Source organism: Gorilla gorilla, chromosome 8 (assembly GCF_029281585.2).
Source record: "Gorilla gorilla gorilla isolate KB3781 chromosome 8, NHGRI_mGorGor1-v2.1_pri, whole genome shotgun sequence".
In the NCBI taxonomy this organism is placed as follows: Eukaryota; Metazoa; Chordata; class Mammalia; order Primates; family Hominidae; genus Gorilla; species Gorilla gorilla.
In genome coordinates, this window is record NC_073232.2 from 90,286,363 (window position 1) to 90,308,788 (window position 22,426).

At 43.8% G+C, this 22,426-nt stretch overlaps 1 long non-coding RNA gene across 1 annotated transcript; it reads left to right on the forward strand.

Moving 5' to 3' along the window:
• The first annotated feature begins 3,201 nt into the window (after positions 1-3,201).
• On the forward strand, positions 3,202-10,120 carry LOC101126339 (uncharacterized). Its single transcript, XR_175582.4, has 2 exons — positions 3,202-3,440; positions 6,368-10,120. It is a non-coding gene; the product is annotated as an uncharacterized lncRNA (long non-coding RNA).
• Positions 10,121-22,426: the final 12,306 nt, after the last annotated feature.

Sequence of the window (22,426 nt, forward strand, 5' to 3'; positions counted from 1 at the left end):
CAGCCAGTTTTTAATATATAACAAATCTTTTTTTTTTTTTTTTTTTTTTTAAGAGACAGGATCTCTCTCTGTTGCCCAGGCTGGGGTGCAGTGGCGCAATCATGGCTCACTGCAGCCTCAACCACCTGGGCTCAAGCAATTCTCCCACTTCAACCTCCCAAGTAGCTGGGACTACAGATGCACACCACCACACCCGCTAATTTTTAAATGTTTTTGTGGAGATGGGGTCTCACTATATTGCCCAGGCTGGGCTCAAGTGACCCTCCCACCTCCCTATGATTACAGGCATGAGCCACTGCACCTGGGCCAACAAATGTTTCTATATCAAAAGAGCTCTGAGTACAAAAAGTTTACAGAATCAAGAAGAGTTCAAGAGTTCTAGAAAGCAGTCTCCCGTGTGGAGCTAGTCTTAGAAAAGAGAGGCTAAATCCTGGATGCAGACACATGGGCAGCCCAAGCTCACTATAAGGCCATATGTTAACCTTCAGTCCCAGAGGCAAGCGGTGAGCCCACATGGGTGACGCCCTTGCAGAGCCAGGACACGCTCCTGAATTAGATTTTTGCATACACTTACTTGATTGTTACCCATGATGTCCCAGGATGAGGGAGAACAAGAAGCATTTGTCCTTTTGTGACAGAGGGTCACAGAAACAAGGAGCCAGGGTGAGGATGGAGTGGAGGAAAATTATATGTTTGAAGGAAGAAGATGGAGAGACAGCAAGGATGAACATTAAAGGAGGAGGGGGGAGAGAATACAGATCTAGAATTTCTAAATTACCCTTGGCGCAAAGATCTGGTTTACCACTCAAACAGTATAATTATAAAGTTGGCGTAAAGGAGACCAGGGATCTAGTTACTAATTTCTTACTAGCAATAGCATCAAAACCTTCTCTGCTGGTAGCTGGTCTCTTGACAAAAACCGTGTGTCTTGTACATGATGTGACCTATAGGGAGAACTGGTTTTAATCAGGCTGATCTATAAAATGGTATGCGGTTGTGGTCTTGCTTCTCAGATGTCAATCCGAGCAGAGGAGAAAGTGAGGGTTGGAATTGTCAAAGTAACTAAGGTCGGGGGGGAAACACTTTACATAAATGCTCCCTTGTCTTGTAGATGCAGTGTATAGGCTAAGTTTGTCAGAAAATTCAGTGGGAACCCTCTGGTGGATTTGAGAAAAATTACCAGAAACATTCCTGTTGTTCATGGTTTTTGGACCAGATTCTGCCCAGCCTCAAAAAAGGAAATTCTGGCTTGGTTACAGCCTTAAATGGGTGCTCAAATCCCCTGAACATTTGCTGCAAAAGTACTTTCATTCTTACTCCATTTTGGTTAATAAGAACACCAGGCATCAAAGTCACATCCTGGCCTTATCCCTGTTTACCTTGGCAGTGATAGATATAGCCAGAGTTCCAAAGATTATTCATTTCTAAGGTACAAAATTCCCCTCTCCCCTCTGCCTTTTTTTTTTTTTTTTCCAGAGACAGGGTCTCACTCTGTCCCCGAGGCTGGAGTGCAGTGGCTCAATCATAGCTCACTGCAGTCTCTAACTCTTGGGGGCAAGCAATCCTCTCATCTCAACCTCCTGAGTAGCTGGGACTACAGACATATCCCACCATGCCTGACTGATTTTTTTTTTATTATTATTGTAGTGATGAAGGTCACACTATATTGCTCAGGCAGGTCTTGAACTCCTGGCTTCAGTTGATCCTCTGATCTCAGCCTCCAAAAGCGCTGGGATTACAGCTATAAGCCACGGCACCCAGCCCCATTTTTTTTTTTTTTTTTTTTTTTTTTTTACAAATTTTACAGAATTTTTACATGGCAGACTTTTTTTCTATCTAATTATTACTTTTGTTTCCTAGGGAAATGCTAAAGTGCAAATGTAGGGTTTTATTTATTTATTTATTTTTATTTATTTTGAGACAAGGTCTCACTCTGTCACCCAGGCTGGAGTGCAGTGACACCATCACAGCTCACTGCAAACTTGATCTCCTAGACTCAAGCCATCCGCCCACGTCAGCCCCCCAAAGTGCTCAGATTATACGCATGAGTCACCACATCAGACCCTGCAAATGTAGATTTTTGAAAAAACAACTGCCCTAACATTTTAGCCCTTTTTAAAATCAGGATCCCTAGGTCTTTCCCAATATAACTAACCAGCCAGTGATTCCTCACTCACCTACCTTTTTTTTTTTTTTTTTTTTTTTTTTTTTTGATACGGAGTCGCACTCTGTCACCCAGGCTGGAGCGCAGTGGCGCGATCTTGGCTCGATGCAACCTCCACCTCCCGGGTTCAAGCGATTCTTCTGCCTCAGCCTCCCGAGTAGCTGGGACTATAAGTACCCGTCACCACGCCCGGCTAATTTTTGTATGTTTAGTAGAAATGGGGTTTCGCCGTATTGGCCAGGCTGGTCTCGAACTCCTGACCTCGCTATCCACCCACCTCAGCCTCCCAAAATGTTGGGATTACAGGCATGAGCCACCGCGCCCAGCCCACTCCCTTTTAAATGCAGATCTTCTGTGGGAGGATTAAGTCACTGAGCCCACAGGGAACTGTGCTGGGAGGGGAAGTGGAGGGTGTGGAAAGCCAGTGGAAAACGAATCTGTGGATAGCCTGTAGGGCAGATGCCTGAGGCTTGGGGAGACTGGGAAAGCAGGTCTCTAAAAGGAACTTCATCCTTTTTCTCCTAGGCCTCAGATGATGCTAGAGTCCTGCCAGAAATTGCAAATAATTCTGGCTCACTTTTGTATTAGTGTAGGTGCGTAGACCAGAGTCTAGAAGAGCAATAACAACGACAATAAAATTCAGTGTGTCCTTGAGGCATTTTCATGAGATAATATTAAATATATAATTAAATACTACTCATTGTTTTTTCTCACAAATATATACCCACCACCTACCAGGAACTGTCCCAGAAATTGATGAGGAAAAAATGAATTGTATGCCATAACTAATCATACCGTAATATGCATTAGAATAAGCAAAGAACGTAAAATAGTATATCATGGGGACATTCGAATTTATAATCCTAGGAGTGACATGTAAGCTGGGCTTGAAAGAATAACCATAATTTTGCTGAACTAATAAGTAGGTTGTGGAAGAGAGTGCTAGCTGATTAGGAAAACCTCTGCTCTCCTTCTAAGCACGCAGTTAAACTGTGTTTTCCACCCGTTTTTGCCGTTAAGTGTGGTCATGTGACTGAGTTCTAACCAATTAGAATGACACCGCAAGGGATGTGTAGCTTTTTCAATCCTGGCCATAACATTCTCCTTCATGCGCTTCTCAATGTCCTTTCTCCTTTCATTAGGTAAAATGGAGATGATCCCCAGGGCCATCTTGGAAGCAGTTTTTGAAGTTGGTAGAGTCTCGGGCCCGCTTAACTGCTGAAAGACTAGGAAGGAGTCCGTTTCATTAGCACGTTCAACCAAAGAGCGCTGTTAGGTGAGCAAAAACAAACCAGTTGTGTCTGAGCCAACACCCGTTTGTCTATGGGTTGTAGCAGTTGGTCCACCTAATCAAGGAAGTGCCGAGAGCACAGGACATGAAAAGACACAGCGCTAAGGTACATGGCACGTTCACGAAGGTACAGGAGAGGCAAGAAATGACACGGGAAAGGTGGCCTAGGACCAGGTCGTGAATGACATGATAACTAAGTTTTGACTTTTTCTTGTAGGTCAGTGGTTCTCAACCAGCGGCAATTTTGCCTTACAGGGAACATTTGTCAAAGTCTAGAGACATATTTGGTTGTCTTCACCAAGGGGAGGAGGGAGGGAAGTGCTACTGACATCCATGGATTGAAGCCAAGGATGCTGCTAAACATCCTATAATGCACAGGATGGCCTCCCCCATCAAGGAATTACCTGGGCCAAATAGTAGTACTGAAATTGAGAAACCCTGCTGTAGGCAGTGAGACACTAGCAACAATTCTTTTTTTTTTTAAGCTGGAGTCAGGGTCTCGTGCTGTTGCCCAGGCTGGTATTGAACTCCTGGGCTCAAGCAATCCTTCCTCCCTGGCCTCCCAAAGTACTGGAATTACAGATGTGAGCCATCGAGCCCAGCCACAGCAGTTCTTAAAAGGAAAATCACATAATCATATTTGTGTGTTAGATAATTATAACAACATAGAGGATTCATTGAAGAGAGAGAGGAGATGAGAAAAACAATTTCATCCTTTGTTTATCAAGGACCTATTATGTGTACTTGATCATGCATCAGGCACTACAGATTCAAAGATGAATAAGAGTCCAGCAAGGGAAATAATAAGTACCTTTATGGGACTTGGGGAGACTCAAACTCTGGCCTCGGGTCTTCATCCCCATGAACCTCTTAATTAAAACAAGAGAAGGGCCTGAACTAGAGCGGGGGTTGAGGACATGAAAAGGAGAACCTACTTGAGAAACATCTCAGAAATGAAATGAACCAGGCTGAGTTTTGGAGTGAATGTAGAAGTTGAGAGCAGTGAAAACCAAAACTGAAGTCTTTATCCTGGGCAACTACACAGATAGTGCTGCTAATAGGAAAATGCAGGAGAAGCAACGGACTTAGAGGACTGTCTTGCAAGGTTTTCTTTCTGAGAGAGTAAATATCAAATTCCTATAGGACAGGTACAAGCAACTCACATAAAAATTGCCAACAGCCAATAAACTGTTTCTTTTTTTTTTTTTTTTTGAGACAGAGTCTCACTCTGTTGCCCAGGCTGGAGTGCAGCAGCAAGATCATAACTCAGGGCAAATTTGACCTCCCAGGCTCAAGTGATCTTCTGGCCTCAGCCTCCCAGGTAGGTAGGACTACAGGTGCATGCCACCACGCCAAACTAATTTTTTAAATATTTTGCAGGCCGGGCATGATGGCTCACATCTGTAATCCCAGCACTCTGGGAGGCTGAAGCGAGCAGATCACCTGAGGTCAGGAGTTCGAGACCAGCCTGGCCAACATGGTGAAACCTTGTCTCTACTAAAAATACAAAAATTAACGGGGCATGGTGGTGGGCACCTGTAATCCATCTGCTTGGGAGGCCGAAGCAGGAGAATTGCTTCAACCCGGGAGGTGGAGGTTGCAGTGAGCCAAGATCGTGCCATTGCACTCCAGCCTGGGTGACAGAGCAAGACTGTTTCAAAAATAAATGAATATATATATTGAATATATATATACTTTTTTTTTTTGCAGAGGTGGGGTCTCACCTTGTTGTACAGGCTGGTCTTGAACTCCTGGCCTCAAGCAGTCCTCCTGCCTTGGCCTCCCAAAGTGCTGGGATTGCAGGTGCGAGCCATTGCACCTGACCCCAATAAACATTTTAAGAATGTTTGGTGCAAGCCAGGGGTGAGTTGCGCCAGAGGTCTCATATCCAGAGGTCTGAGAACCAGGAGAGTCAATGTTGTTACCCTCAATTTGAAGCAGAAGGCCTGAGAATGAGAGGAGAATGGGGCTCAGAGGGCGCTGGAGCAAGTCTGGAGTCTGAAGGCCAGAAAATCTAGAGTTCTGATGTCTGAAGATGGGGAAAAAGATGGATGTTCCAGCTGCAGAAGAGAGAGCAAATTTGCCCTTCCTCGGCCTTTTTGTTGTATCAGGGCCCTAAAGTGGTTGGATGATGGCCATCTACACTGGTGAAGGCAAATCTTCCTCACTCAGTCTCCTGATTCAAATGCTAATCTCTTCCCAAAACACCCTGCAGACACACCCAGAAATAATCTTTTACCAGCTGTCTGGGTATCCTTTAACCCAGTTAAGTTGACCCATAAAACTAACAATCACATTGGCATTTTAAATACATATAAAATCATTTGCATTAAAATAGTAATACATTCACATTGGCATTTTAAATACATATAAAATCATTTACATTAAAATAGTAATACATATATTTGTAATCGATATAAAACATATATACGTATTTAGATATGTATGCTCTGTAATTCAGCAATTTCACTTCTAGGAATAAATTCTACAGAAATAACCAAATGAATATATTAAAAAGTGCTCTACACTTTTAATGGAGTGTTGTTTTTATTTCACTGGAAACAAATGTCCATAAATTGGGGATCGGTTAAATAAATTATAGTACTTTTTGAACTAGATGGAATACTCTACGGTCTCTGAAAATAACATACTCATTGAATGCAAAGATATTCACAGCATTAATAATAACAAATTAACATTAATTAAAGTGACCAAAAGCAGGCTATTAAGCAACCCATATGGTAGAATCACATCAATATAAAACTGTATACATCTAATAAGAATAGAAATTTTTAAATTGGTAAAAAACAAAAGGCAATCATGGTTGCCTCTGGGCGATAGGTTTGTATGTGATTTTCACTTCTTGGTGAACCCGCTAAAGATTCAGTTTTTTTGTTTGTTTTGTTTTTCAGGTTTCCTGCACCACAAGGTTCCTTTCACTTAAAAATTTTTTTTTTTTATATTACACCATCTTTATTTGTACCTTACCGTCTAAAGCTATCAATCAAACTTCAGTAAGAACAGTTTCAGCATCAACTAATGAACAGTAGCCAAACCAGAGAGCAGTCAAAAGTGTTTTAAAGGGAGCAGCATCAGCTGATGTTCTGCCAAGTCTCTGGGTGTTCAGGACCATGGTCCCCCGGCACTTCCAGGCCCCTGTGGGCTGCAGGTGGATCCCCAGGAGCCAAAGGGCCTCTCAGGAAAGGGTGGAACTTGGCCTCACAGTCAGCTGGCTTCTGCCTATTATGGTCATCTTCTTTCCAGAGGTCTTGCTATCTCAGTGGACGTGGCGGTCATCCAGCCGTCCTGGGCTGTTTTCTCATAGAAGAGGATCTCCCTCTGAAAACTGTGTCATCCTTCAATTCCTGGGCCAAGTCTGGGGACACATCTTTTCTTAAAGCTTGCTGGTATGACGAGCAGTTCGCATTTTCCTGCACTTTACGAAGTCTCTGAGGTGCAAGCAGTAGACATCCTTCTCCATGGACTCCCCCTGAGGCTGCTTCATGTGTTTTCAGGGCAGTTCAGGCAGATCGGAAACCACTGGCTGCAGCTTTGGGATGTCCCTCTCCAGCTGTGCCCTTGAACCCTGCAGAGAGACCTGCTCACTGAGCAGACCTTGGACTTGTGCTGTGAGTTCTGTACTCCTTTGGGTTTCTTCTCACAATCGTATGTCTGCTTTACCAGTCTTTCCCTCGGGACATTCGAAGGAAGCACCTAAATTACCATTGTCATCCATGCTTTCAGAGGGACTTGCGGCCACGATGCTGGGGGACCACCCTGTTCTGCTTCCCTGTTCCCCTCCACTGCCAAGTCCTCATTTTCCATGTGGTCTTTCCTGGTGCAGATGAAGGGTGCTCAGCAGAGCGTGAGCCACCAGGGAAGCCAGTCGCCTACTCCAGTTCAAATACTGGGGACTTGAGGCCTTCTTGTCTTTTGTGTGTGTGTGTGGCGTCTGATTTACAACTTCTTGGTCGGGCAGCTCTGCGGGTTGCTGATGGTCCATGCTGTCATTCACATCGTCCGTGGTGTGCATTGGAAGATCTCCATGCTGTGAAGCGTGCAGGATGTGCTTCACATCAGTCACTTGGGGAAGTTCAGGAGGCTGCTTTTTCATGCTTTTTTCAGAAGCTCACCTAGGTTAGGTCCTGATCGGAAGACCTGCTCATTTCCATTAGAACCTTCAAGCAGAGTGTTTGGAGCAATCAAGGACTGGCCCCAGCATGGATAACAGGTAGCTACCACGGGTGTGGGCTGCTGGCTGCATCTTGGCGCAGGCCTTTCTGTGGGCCTCACCTTAGATTGAAGCCCTTTGGGCCAGCCCTTCCCTCCTCCTCACTGCGTGTCGTCTCCTGACCAGAGAGGCCATCACAGCGGTGCACACCCAGCTCACCCAGAGTATCCCTAGGGTAGCTGGCACTGGTCCCAGGATTCTGTACATCACTAATTACTGCTGCCCACAGGTGGGCCAGCAGCAGTGGAGGAGGCATTTCGTGGTGAGCAGCAGGTCCTTCGTGGCTCTTGAGGGCTCCACAGCTCTTCCTCTTTTCTCTACTGGTATGTGGGCCGCAACTGACCACTCAGAACCCTGCAGAGTGTTCACCTCTAACACAAACAAGGGCTCGCCAACCAGGGTCAACCATCCATTATGCTGGGGGAGGAAAGGCACCGCAAATTCTAGAAAACTGTGTCCCTGATTTTGCTGTGCAAATAGAAAGTGACATTACTTAACACAGTGCCTTGGAAGAGGGGAAAGAGTTCACGGCAGCCCCCAGCTCAGGCCACTCCAGGTCCCACCTGGCCTTACAGCATAGCTAGAGGGTCAAAGCCAGTCAAAGCCCCGTGTCCACGCATGATCCTCTCAGGGCAGCGTGATGGCCCATCCCTGGTGGGGCTCATTACCCTGATTTCAAGTTTCCTTCTGCTGCAGGGAAGCCTGGTCCCGCCTACAAAGAGACTGTCTACCTTGCTAGATTGAACTATAGGACTATGTTTTCTTCATCTCTGTAACCCCAGCAGCTCTCCAGAGACCCTTATACACTAGGGGCATGGTCATTGCTTGTCTTGTTTTCTTGTTGACTCTACTCTGACTTAGGGCACGTCGCTTTCCCCTCTAGATCTCCATATTCAGATCTGTGAATGACAGTAAGTGGGTGAAGGCCCCTCTAGCTTTAAAACCCCTCCAATACAGAGAGAACACTGAAACCGGAAGCAGAAGCTGAGTGTGGTGAGTGGAGCATTTTCCCTGGCATGATGGAGGGGACCTATGGATCTGGCTATGAGGGTGGCATCTGGCCACTTGAATGGCTCTGCAGAGCTGGACCCTAGTTTTCAAATCAGACTCAAGAATGATCTTTAGTGTGGGTGGTTTTGTGGGGCATATATTTTTTGAGACTTTGTTATTGACACAACAGCTTCTGGAAGTCTTTTTGACAGAGAGTATGCACAGGTGCGGGCTCCATCTGCTCGGCAGCCGCTGTCTGGTGACGGTGAGCGCTGAGAGCTGGATGGTCCTGTTAGAAAGGCAGCATGCCAGCCTCCGGTGATGAGCAGAGTGACCCGACCTTGTCTCTCCTTCCCCGTGGAGCACCGCAGGCTCTTCCCCAGACCTGCTTCTAGGCTTCCCTTCACCCGCTCCCACCAGGCAGCTGAGGCCACTCTAGGATTCCATTTTTAGTTGTACTTTTTATAATTGATCATTTTGTGAGCATTTTTCTCTCTAATGCAACAGAACTAGCACAAGTCCTTAAAAATGTAGGATCTCCCAGCTCCCACAAAAACAAAGATGATGGCCTATGTAATTCTCTACATATTTAAATTGTTAGCTCTAAAAATAGATTCAGAGAAAGGGTGGACACATGTTCCAATTTTCTCATAACAGTCCTGGGTTATGCCTGTTATCCTGGCATAGTTATTAATCCTGTCCCCTTTCACTCTCAGACTCTCCTGGTTTGGAGGATAATTTCGTTCTATTCAAAGAAGAAATCTACAAAAAGGTGTCATCATCTAACCTGTATTCATATAAACATTTTCCAGTCTCACGGTTCTGTGTACCTCTCCAAACCCCTCAATCTTCTAATCATTTTGTGTATTATTTATAGGAAAAGAGCACCAGCTAAAATATCTTGCCCTTGGATTTCTTCAGCCAGCTGCTGAAGTAATTTGTCTTAGTCTTTACTGAAGACTGAATTGTATCATTAAGACTTTCTTCTAAGTCCTGTTATTTTGACTTTTTGACTCACTCTGTGCCCTCTGATACATAAAGTAGCAATAATTTGTACAATGAACCATTGTATTTGTTCACGAGAGATTCTTCCTGTTCCTCACATTTCTATTCATTTTCCTAAAGGTATGTATTTGAAAACTTGAAAAATTGCCTGGCCCGGTTATAGTTTAATGGGAGCATTTAAACATACTTTTCCTACAAAGCTTATCAGTTAGTTACTTAACCTTTATGAATAGGTTAAATATTTTCCACAGTATTTATATAAATATGATACTTGGTTTCAAGTTAAATCTAGTAAAAAGGAAGTTATTCTTGACTTAAATTACTCCCATTTCTTTTCATTTGTTTTTATCTTCCTCTTTTTTATGACCACTTGACTAAGAAAGAAATTCACAAGGCAGATGTGGAAATGTCGCTTTATAAATACAAGATTCAGCCAGTACACTGTTGTTGTCCCTGTTTTAAGAAAAGAAAAGGTAACTATTCCTCCTGGATGTATGCTTTGGCCATGAAAGTGAGGTCTAAAATCAAGTCAAAGGGCTGTATCGAGTTTAGAAAAGAAAAAAAAAGCCCTGGAAATGAAACGATCTCAGTGCTGAATTCAGAGTGATGGTGCAGAGGCTTGTGTGATGCACAGAAAGCATCCCAGTGTTCTTCAATCCCAACAAAACACTCCTTGTTCCCGCATCTCCCAGAGGCTCCAAGCACACATAGGCTCCTCACTCTCTGCCAATGGGGAAACACTCTGCTAAGTGCTTTATTCCTTCCCAGATGCTCTATTTATTCATTTTTCAACAAAAAGTGGCACATTGAATATGTATTCCTGGAAATCACCTGAAATCTATTCATTAGGCTTTTAGCTAATCTCTCATGCACTTCCACATCCCAGGAGCCAACCCCAATAAACCCAAGTCTCCCATCAGTTCCACAATCCAATGCCTTAGGATACAGCAGCCAGACCAGAAAAAGACCTTTAAGCCAAGTCTGCTTGGTTTTAAGAAATCAGCTAGCCCTACATATCACCTTTGACTCTCAGTAAAACAGTCCCCTGTCTATGACACCACCCAAATTACTGCCCTAGTCTAGGGCCTTACGCTTCTGCTTTCTATTTTGCTGAATTCAGAACAGAAGATTTAACCAGCATGAGGCTGATATAATCTTGTGATCTGGGACAGCCCCTGAAAGTAGGCAGGTGTTTGGGCAAAGCTTCAGTACCAAGGAGTTACTAGTTGACAGCCTGAAGCTGAATCATCTCACGACACCCTTGAGACAGTGTGACATTCAGAGTAAAGACCACAGTAAAGACCACAACAGCTCAAGTGCCACATTGCACCGAGCACATTCTATTTTTAAAAGAAAGAGCCAAATTACCATTCTACCCATCAATCCCATTACTAGGTATATAGCCAAAAGAAAATAAATGGTTCTGCCAAAAAGCCACCTGTGCTTGCATGTGTATTGCAGCACTATTCATAATAGCAAAGACATAGAATCAACCCAGTGCCTGTCAATGGTAGACTGGATAAAGAAAATGTGGTACATATACACCGTGGTATACTACAAAGCCATAAAAGGAAATGAAATCTTGTCCTTTGCAGCAACATGGATGCAGCTACAGGCCATTATTATTATTATTATTATTGAGACAGGGTCTCACTTTGTCACCCAGGCTGGAGTGCAGTGGCACAGTGTCAGCTCACTGCAGCCTCAACCTCCTGGGTTCAAGCGATCCTCCCACCTCAGCCCCCCAAGTAGCTGGGACTACAGGCACACGCCGCCATGCCCGGCGAATTTTTTGTATTTTTTTGTAGAGGATTTCCCCATGTTACCAACACTGGTCTCAAACTCCTGAGCTCAAGCAATCTGCCTGCCTTAGCCTCCCAACATGCTGGGATTACAGGCGTGAGCCACCACGACCGGAGGCCATTATCTTAAGCAAACTAATGCAGGAAAAGGAAACCAAATAACACATGTTCTTACTTACAAGTGGGACCTGAACACTGGGTACACATGGACAGAAGGATGGGAACAACAGACACTGAGGACTCCTACAGGAGGAGGAAGAACGGGAGGCAAAGTGAACTATTGGGCATTGTGCTCAGTACCTGAGTGACGGAATCAATTGTACACCAAACCTCAGCATCACGCGGTCTACCCAGGTAATAAGCCTGTACATGTGCCCCTGAACCTAAAACAAAAGTGGAAATTATTAAAAACAAAGTATGTTTATATATCAAAATTCAAATAAATTTTAAAAAAAATAAAAGAACTTACATAGAGCTCAATAAATGGAGAAAGAAACTCCCCAGGAAACACGTCTAAAAGTGTCCAAAACCAGAACTGCAAACACAGACTATTATTATCCTTGTTTTCATTTTTAAAAGTTCTAGTTAGGAAAGATGATGGTTCTAGTGTTTCAATGTACTAATAAAATCAGAAATGCCACTAAATACGGTCAATAAAAGATGTGACATCTCAAGGAGAACAGGTCATCTGAAGTCTGGAACATCCACAGGCACAAAGGCGTGTTCAGAAATAAAGTTTGGAGACAAACGAATTATCCAATGAACGAAAAGAAGAGGGACAATCTAGACTTCATTTTATTAATGCCTTCAGGTAAAAAGCATGCCACTAGGAGTCAGGGATGTAGGTTTCAAGTCTTGCTCTGGAAGTCATTCAATGTATGACTTTGAACAAGTAATTCAAGCCCCCGGTGTTTGTTTTTATTTCCACATCTATGAAATGAACGTTAGATTTGATCATCTCTAAAATCCCTGTTCTGCTCAAAATTTATATTGTCCTGAGAAACACTGGATTTTAAGTATAAATCTCAGGAAAATCCCTGTAGCATTTCAAAGACCTGTGAAGCTACAACGCTCAAGGAAACCTTTGTCCTGGTCTTCTGACCTGATCTCCCAGAGCTGTGTCTTACACTCCCTGTTCCAGGAGTTGGCAGTGGCAGAGTGGGCAAAAGCTGGTGTCTCCAACATGACGGGTAAATGTCCGATGGAGAAAGCAGGGAATCCATAGATAAACACGGGAGGAAATGGCTTGAGAGTCTAATCAGGCTTACAGGTATGAGCACTGCACCTGGCTTTCTTCTTCTAATTTTGAAAGAAATTAAAACATTATTGCAGGTCCCTAAAAACCCCTGGGGCCTTGGGCACTGTGCCTCCTAAAGGAGATGCGGGCTCGGGCTCTGACTTCTGGTTGTGCAAAGGCTCCATTTGGTGGTTGGTGGGAGGGGAGGGGATGTTGTCTCTCCTATACGTTAAGGAAAGCCTAATCCCAGCAACAGTGAAACTCCTCATCTATACTTTTAGGGAGCACTGAGGGGTTAGACCATAAAACAACACAAACCCAAGTATTGTAACTCATATTCGCATGCTTCAACACATCCTTTGGTGATGCCTAAATAAAATGTACCTGTATGTACGATTACTCCAGTTAGTGACACACGAGCTGATAGGCACAGTCGAAGCCCGGTGCTATCATCCAGTCCTGGGTAAGTGCATTAAAGTCTCTGTCTGTTTCCTCATTTGTAAAATGAGATGATGAACATCTTTAATCCAGAGGGCTCTTATGAGGACTAAATGGAGTAATATAAATAAAGAACTTAGCCCCATAGCTGGGATATGGTAAACACTGGGTAAACAAACATTAGCTAAAAATTGTTCAGACCGCCATCATCACTATCATCGCTGCTACCCAGGAAGACAACAGAGCAAAATGGTCTAATTTAGAACCAACGTGGATAATCCAAGAGGTCTCTTGCCACATTCACATCATCTCAGATGAAGAGTTCAAGATCCAACTATAATTATCTGACTCTTATGTTTGGATAGATTCATAAGACAATAGGCTGATGATACAAAGAATAACACAATGTATGCAAACAATAAAGAACGTAAAGAAAAACCCAGGCAATAGAGCTACTCTCTAAAGCAGCTAGGGGAAAAACAGAAAGTATTCTCTGTGGAAAACACTGCTGAGTATTATTCAAATGGGGGTGATCACGCCCCCAAAACAGAGTTGTCTAAACAAGAACTAGACACAATATCATGTGGGACCTTCACCTCTGCCAAGCACAGCTGAAGAGAAACCACTTATATCCCCAAAACTCAGCAACAAATTTTGATCAAGCAAAATAGCAAAAGAGGAAAGTAGAAGACTGAGTTTGCCGTCATGTATTTGGAGCATTTGAATGCATGCATGTTTATCAGACTGAGAAACGCACTATGAAGGAAGTAATTCAAGAAATTGCAATCAAGTATTTGAGAAGGAAACCAAAGTTAGGAGGGCATGAATTCTACCATGGGAACTGCAAGAAAAACAAACAAACAAAAAAAGGTATTCATGTCCTGGTGGGGAAAAGATAACCCCCGAGGAGATGAAAGAGACTCTTACAGAGAAATGAGACTCACAGATAAGGCAAGGGAGATGGGCCCACAGAGCCAGGTCAGTAAATAGCGTAAGAAATCTAAGTGACAAGAAACATTCAAAGGGATGTACACACATCGCTGGGAGGCAGCCCTTTTCCCACAAGAAGGGAAGATGTAATCAGCATGGGCTAAGGATAAGAAATGACTTCACCCCTACCCAGAATCACTTTTGCTTTGCCTGCCTTTTACACCTGAAACAGGAGACTGTTCTTGGTGGCGAACAAAAGAAATGGGGTAGAAAGTATAACAGTTTTCACTCTGGGCAATTAGAATAAAGTTAGCTGGGGCTAAGACCTGGGGCTGGCAGATGCAGTCAAATGCTCTGTGCAGATACTTATTTAAGAGAGAAAATGAGACTGTTTGACCCCAAAGATGGGCGAGTCAGCGTATCTTAGCATGCAGACTGAGAAGGAGGCAGGACGCCAGGTCTTACCCGGGGGGCTGGCTGCAGAGAAGCTGGGCAGAGTGGGCCCATGGGAAAGGCGAGTCCTGCTTCAAGATCTTGGGGGGCTCAGTGGGGTAGAGCCATGCCTGGAAAGAGGGGGCCTCAGCTAATGGTGCCTTTCCACCACTTGTCAGCCCCACCCCAAATGGACAAGAAGAATGTCCCATGGGATTGGGGGGAAGGAGGAGGAGAGAGAGGTAACACCATTTTATGTGCAAAGGTGTTCTCATTCTTTGCTGCAACCTCCCTTCAGCCCAGCTATCAAGAAGTTAGGCCACAGCCACTACCACCTGGTCCTGGTCCTCATTATTTTTCCCTGGACTGTTGCAATAACTTCCTTAGAGGTCTTCTTCTACATATGCCTAGCCCCTTGACTCATCCTACACCCCCAGTCTCTCTGCTGCACAGCTGCCACCAGAATGATCTTTCCAAAGCCCAAATCCAATCATGTCTATTTCCCTCTTAAAAATCTCCAGTGGTTTCCCATCACCTGTGGCTGTCAGCAAACTGTGACCTATGGGCCAAATCTGGCTGTGAACTAAGAATGGTTTTTACATGTATAAAGGGTTGTAAAAAATTAAATTTAATTACAAAAAATTAGCCAGGCATGGTGGCGGGCGCCTGTAGTCCCAGCTACTCGGGAGGCCGAGGCAGGAGAATGGCGTGAACCCGGGAGGCGGAGCTTGCAGTGAGCCTAGATGGTGCCACTGCACTCCAGCCTGGGCAACAGAGTGAGACTCCCTCTCAAAAAAAGAAAATTTAATTTAATTTAAAAAGAAATATGTGACCAGGCACAGTGACTCACAACTATCATCTCAGCACTTTGGGAGGCTGAAGCAAGAGGATCACTTGAGACCAGGAGTTCAAGGCCAGCCTGGGCAACATAGCAAGACCTCATCTCTATAAAAGAATAAATAAAATTAGCCTGGCAAGGGGGTGTGCACCTGTGGTCCCAGTTATTTGGGAGGCTGAGGCAGGAGGATCACTAGAGCCCAGGAGTTCAAGGCTGCAGTGAGCTGTGATCCCACCACTGCACTCCAGCCTGGGCCACAGAAGAGACCCTGTCTCTAAATAAATAAGTAAATAACTGTATGTGACAGAGAAGTAGGTCACCTGCAAAGCTTAAAATGTTTACTATTTGGCCCTTTTTAGAAAGTTTGTCACCCCTATGATTTGGGTAGGGAACAAAAACAAAATCTAAACATAAGAAGATATATGAGATCTTTTGTGATCTTGACCGCCTGCCTCTCAGCTTCCTGTCCTCATCCTTCCTGCTGGAGCTTTACCCTCCACAGCTATGGAACCATACATGGCTCCCAAAATATGCCAGGCATTCTCATTTCTCCTGCTGTCCTCTTCCTTTATCCTGGAATGCCAGGCTCCTCACAAACGTGAACTCTTTAGTCAAGCTTCAGCTCACAGACTGCATACTGCGTGAGTCTTGTCATTTATTTACTCAAGAGTCTGGCCTCTCGAGCCAGGACACTGCATCCACCCCTCTCAATGGCAAGTGTCACTTGGTCTGCAAATGCCAGCTCAACTGGAAACTTCCTAGGAGCAGGCTGCAGCATCTTATCCTCCCTGTAGCCCAGCATGTGGCCTGAAACATTGTCAATGTGCAACAATAAATAAAGCAATCATTACCAAATTACAAAGAAATAATTATTTAATAATAAGTAAACATATATTGCATTTGTTGCTAAAGGTGACTTCTGTATTAATCATCTGTATCAGTCTCTAAGTCTCTGTATCATCTGTACGTCTGTAACAATCATCCATATCAATCTGTAACAATCATCTATATCAATCTCTTTAGGTCTCAGTTTGCTCATCTTTAGGACAAATTTTAACCCAGTGATTTTTAAGCCCTGAAGGTATATTATTCTATAAGAAGCAGAGTTTAAGATGGAATGCTAGCAGAAAATTTCTTGCCTATATCTCCTCAAAGAATTTCAAGAAGCAGTACTGTCTCAGAGCTCAGGAGATAGTTGTCTTTGATTTCCGGTGAGTCTTTGCCAAGAGCTTTTTTTGAGAGCCTAAGCTAGGGAGCAGGGATAAGTTAGCAGAATCTCCTACAGAGGGCTGGCTGTGAAGGGCAAGCCAATGTTCAACTGGCCTGGTGCTGAAAAGCTAATCTGGGGATGAGCATTAAACCTGGTTTCTCTCCTGTCATTTGCATTCTCTCTTTTTCACACCATAGGCAAGAGTCTGCCAATCAAAACTCTTGTGAAGGTTTGGTAAGAAGGAAGCTGGTAGCATGGCTTAGCTTTTTTTATGATAGATATTTATTCTATTTTAAAAGGAAAAAGGCCAGGAGCGGCAGGTCACACCTGTAAACCGAGTGCTCTGGAAAGCTGAGAAGGGAGGACGGCTTGAGGCCAGGAGTTTGAGACCAGCTGGAACAACATAGCAAGACCCTGTTTCCAGGAAAAATAAAAATAAAAAATTTGTCAGGTGTGGTGGAAGGCACCTGTAGTCCCAGCTACTCAGGAGGCTGAGGCAGAAGGATCACTTGAGCCCGGAAGTTGGAAGCTGCAATGAGCTATGATCATGCCACTGCATTCCAGCCTGTGTGACAGAAACAGACCCTGTCTCAAAAACGTAAAAAATAAATGACATAAAAGTAAAAACCAACATATAAATTCTTTTCCCATTCATAAACCCAGTCCACCTCAGAATCACTGTTTTTGGTGTTTTGTTTTGTTTTGTTTGAGATGGGGTCTCATTCTATCACCCAGGCTGGAGTGCAGTGGCGCAATCTTAGCTCACTGCAACCTCCACCTCCTGGGCTCAAGCGGTTCTCATTCCTCAACCTCCCAAGTAGCTGGGATTACAGATGCACACGATCACTCCTGGCTAATTTTTTTTCTTTTTTTTTTGGTAGAGACAGGGTTTTGCCGTGTTTCCCAGGCTGGTCTTGAACTCCTGGGCTCAGGAGATCCACCTGCCTCGTCTCCCAAAGTGCTGGGATTATAGGCGTGAGCCACCAGGCTTGACCAAAATCACTGTTACCGAGTTCCTGTGTCTCTTTCCAGAGATATTTTATGCATATAAGAACATATATTAGATATCTATCCTCCCCCCTGCCTTTTTTACACGAATGGTAGCATTCTATTCATGCTGTAATGTATTGTGCTAGTGTAAAAGTAATTGCGATTTTCGCCATTGAAAGTAATGGCAAAAGTAATTGTGGTTTTCTCCATTGAAAGTAATGGCAAAACCGCAATTACTTTTGCACCAACCTCACACCTTGCTGTGTTTGCCTAAAACTATATTCTAGAGTGATACACTGAAGGGTGGCCCCCTAAAGGTGTTCACATCCTAATTCCTGGATCCCATAAATCTTACATGGGAAGAGGGACTTTGCAGTTGTGATTGAGTGAAGGATCATGAGAAGGAGAGGTTATCCCGGATTATCCCGGATTATCTAGTGGCCCAATGTAATCACAAGGGTCCTTACAAAAGGGAGGTGGAGAATGAGATATGATTATGGAAGCAGAATTCAGAGAACAAATCTTTGCTGCTGGCTTTGAAGACAGAGGAAGGAACTATGAGGAGGCAACCTTTAGAAGCAAGAAAAGACAAAGAAATGGATGTTTCCCTGTGATGGTTAATACTGAGTGTCAACTTGATTGGATTGAAGGATGCAAAGTATTGTTCCTGGGTGTGTCTGTGAGAGTGTTGTCAAAGGAGATTAACGTTTGAGTCAATGGACTGGGAGAGGCAGACCCACCCTCAATCTGGGTGGGCACCATGTAATCAGCTGCCAGCTCAGCCAGAATAAAAGCAGGCAGAAGAACGTGGAAAGACTAGACTGATTTAGTCTTCTGGCCTACATCTTTCTCCCATGCTGGATGCTTTTTAGAAAGCATTTCCGGGTTTGATACTTATAGAGGTGACTTTGAAGTCTAAAAAAATAAGTCAACTAATTCACTTCTTGCATGATGATTACAAAACTAAAGTTTGGGGAGGTCAAGTGATTCATTGAAGGTAATATACTTATTTAAGAATAGAAACGATATTGTATACAGATATAGAGTTGCCTCATAACCACCACAGGTTTGACCTGCAAGAGTCCTCTTATATGAGGATTTTCTTCCACCTCTACCACCCCTGAGACAACAAAACCAACCCCTCCTCTTCCTCCTCAGCCTACTCATCATGAAGGTGATAACGATAAAGACCTTTATGATCATCCACCTCCATTTAATGAATACTAAACATATATTCTCTTCCTCATGATTTTCTCAATACTATTTTCTTATCTCTAGCTTACTTTATTATACAAATACAGTATAGAATACATGTAACATACAAAATATGTGTTAATTGACCATCTGTGTTACTGGTTAAGGCTTCCAGCCAACAGGAGGCTATTAGTCATTAAGTTTTGGGGCAGTCAAAACTTAAATGTGCCAGGTACAGTGGCTCATGCCTGTAATCCCAGCACTTTGGGAGGCCAAGGCTGGTGGATCACCTGAGGTCAGGAGTTTGAGACCAGCCTGGCAAACATGGCGAAACCCCGTATCTACTAAAAATACAAAAATTAGCCGGGCGTGGTGGCAGGCGCCTGTAATCCCAGCTACACAGGAGGCTGAGGCGGGAGAATTGCTTGAACCTGGGAGGCGGAGGTTGCAGTGAGCCGAGGTGGCACCACTGCATTCCAGCCTGGGCAACAAAAGTGAGTCTCCATCTCAAAAAAAAAAAAAAAAAAGTTACATGTAGGCCGGGTGCAGTGGCTCACACCTGTAATCCCAGCACTTTGGGAGGCCAAGGTGGGAAAATCGCTTTGGGTCAGGAGTTCGACACCAACCTGGCCAACATGGTGAAACCCCGTCTCTACTAAAAGTACAGAAGTTTGGCGGGCATGGTGGCTCAAGCCTGTAATCCCAGCTACTCAGGATGCTGAGGCACAAGAACCGTGAATTCCTTGAACCCAGGAGGCAGAGGTTGCAGTGAGCCAAGATCACACCACTGCACTCCAGCCTGGGTGCCAGAGCAAGACTTGGTCTCAAAAAAAAAAAGTTATATGCAGATTTTCATGTGCACAGGAGTTTAGCACCCCTAGTCCCTGCATTGTTTAAGGATCAACTGTGTGTGTGTATGTATGTGTATATATCTATATACACATACATATATATACATATACGTATATATGCATATATACACTATGTATATGTGTATATATACATACATGTTTTTCTTCTTTTTACTTCAATCGTATATGTGTCTGTGTGTGAGTGTGTGTGTATATGTATATATATGCTCAAATGATTCCTAAGCCATACCAGGCTGCCTTCCAGGAGGAGCTATGGATGAGTTTTCTCTAATATGCCTATTGGTAAAACTTTACTAAGGTATTGGGTCTCTCTCTCTGAGGATCTTAATTTAAATGAAACATGAACAATTTAAATGAGTGACACTTTTTGATAAACTCATGAAATATCGACATCCCTGGTTATCCATTCTGTTGGTGGAGATGTCAGTGAGAATAACTAAGAGCAAATGTTTCAAAGGACAGGCAGTCACTTTGGTTGGACATGAGGGAACATGGCCAATCTCAGGCTCAGGGAGGAACCATGCAGACCTAGCTAGAAACAGGTGGGGCTCACCTGCAGTCATTGCTTGTGAAAATTACGTACAATTAGGAAGCTGACACTGAAGTGCTTTTGTGGTTTTTATTCTAATCACCCCAGTCCTCCATCTACAAAAATGTCTAAAATCAAAGTTAATTTGCACAGCACAGAGAAGACAAAATGAACCCAAACTTTACAATATTATTTTATGAAGACCACTCCAAGAAACAAGGTCTCCAGTAATCCTGTCTGGCTGTTAAGGCAATTAACTAGGAGTGGGGTGCTGGGGAGGGAGGCTGAAAACCAGATTATCTCCAAGGGAGAATGAGAAGTCACAGACATTTTTCATAAATCTTCTCTTCTGGCAATTTAAAAACCAGAAAGAGATAAATGAGTGACAGATCCAACCATGCCTGTCTTTGCCATGACTAATCCATGGCTACCATCCCTCTAATCAGCAGGAAGTAGTCTCCTTTTTCTTTTAATGAGGTCACAATCATTAGTCACTCCAGTATTATCATCTGATGTCATTATGATTCTGTTTCAGGCAGAGATTGGGTGTGGCAGGGTCTCACTTTGCATCAAATATACAACCACCAGTGCTTTTCGGGGTGAACATGCTTGAACTCAACTCCAAATTCCAGCTTTCAGATGGGCAGGAGCCCCTCCATCCCATGGTACAGGAAACAGTTTTCTTCATTGTGCACCCAGTCACAAGGAGGTAGATGGATCCATCATCATGTTCTCACTGGGCGCAGTGGGACACTCCTTTAGTCCTAGCTACTTGGAAGCCTGAAGCAGGAGGATGGCTTGAGCCTAAGAGTTCGAGGCTGCAGTGAGCCGAGATCATGCCACTGTACTCCAGCCTTGGTAACAGAGTGAGACCCTGTCTCAAAAAAAAAAAAAAAGAAAGAAAAGGAAACACTGCTCTTCTCACTTGTTCCCTGCTGACCCTCAGGAAAAACTCCTGTTTAACCGCAGTCTAAGTGATGAATACCTGCCCTCCCCAAGATCCAGGACCCGAAGCCAAGTTTCCCTGCACATCTCACTCCCTGGCCACAAATGTGGTCTGTTTCAGCCTTGTTGCCTTGAGAGGAAAAGATGAAGAAAATTCCTGTTCTGTCCAGCTCATCCCCTCTGATGACTTCAAGGTCAGAAGGTTTTCCATCCTGCATACAGAGTGCATTGAATCTGTTGACCGAGTTGTCAAAGTTAGCAGGGTTTTTTTTGAGCAGTCTCCCCATCAGTCACAATTATTGAACTTTACTTTAGCATTTTCAGTGCCACTTGCAAAATCAAAAGCATTACAACATGCATACTTGAAAAACAGTGTTTGCTCTTCAAAGAGTTACTTGCCTGCATTGTTTTCAACAGTGACTTATTCCTCAACTTCTAGTTAAATTTAACTCATGCTGTGTTAATTTCATCTTCATACCTTTTTTTTTTTTTTAAAGAGTCTTGCTTTGTCACCCAGGCTGGAGGTGCAGTGACATGATCACAGTTCACTGCAGCCTTGACCTCTCATGCTCAAGTGATCCTCCCACCTCAGTCTCCGGAGTAGCTAAGACTACAGGTGTGCACCACCACACCTGGCTAATTTTTGCATTTTTTGTACAGACAGGGTTTTACTGTGTGGCTCAGGCTGCTCTCCAACTCCTGGGTTCAATGGATCCTCCCATCTTGGCCTCCCAAAGTGCTAGGATTACTCCCAAAGTGAGCCACTGTGACTGGCCTCATCCTCATACCTTTTTAAAGCATGTTTTCTACTATGTGAGGGTAGCAGGAAAGTGGGGGGCACTTTCCATCCATTCCCAAGCAATCCCACCTGATCGTCAAGTGATCCTTGAATCTTCTAGACTATTTGTGAATAATCTAATACAAATTTCCTATTCAGTGTAACTACACCCTGCCTGGCATTTCATGTCACTATTTCATGAAGGGCTGTTATCTGAAATTAGATTATACATTTCTTGAGAACAAAATATTCATTTTTCACCTCTTTCACATGCGTGTGTCCCTGCTCATCCATAACTGCCTCCTATCAATTATCATGTTCCCTCTGTGCTGAGGGATAACAGCACAAAGTGAAAATGTGCTGAATTCAACTGATAGGCCAAGGCCTTGAAAAAGAGAGGCAAACCCAGATGTCATCTGTGAAAATTTCCACATTCCTTTTTAAACTTGAAATTACTCCAAATGAGAGCAATAAACATAAAAGTGCTCCTATAACCCTCTCTTTGCATCCGTTTCAATTTGTACTTCATTTCTAGGAACTTTTTTTTTTT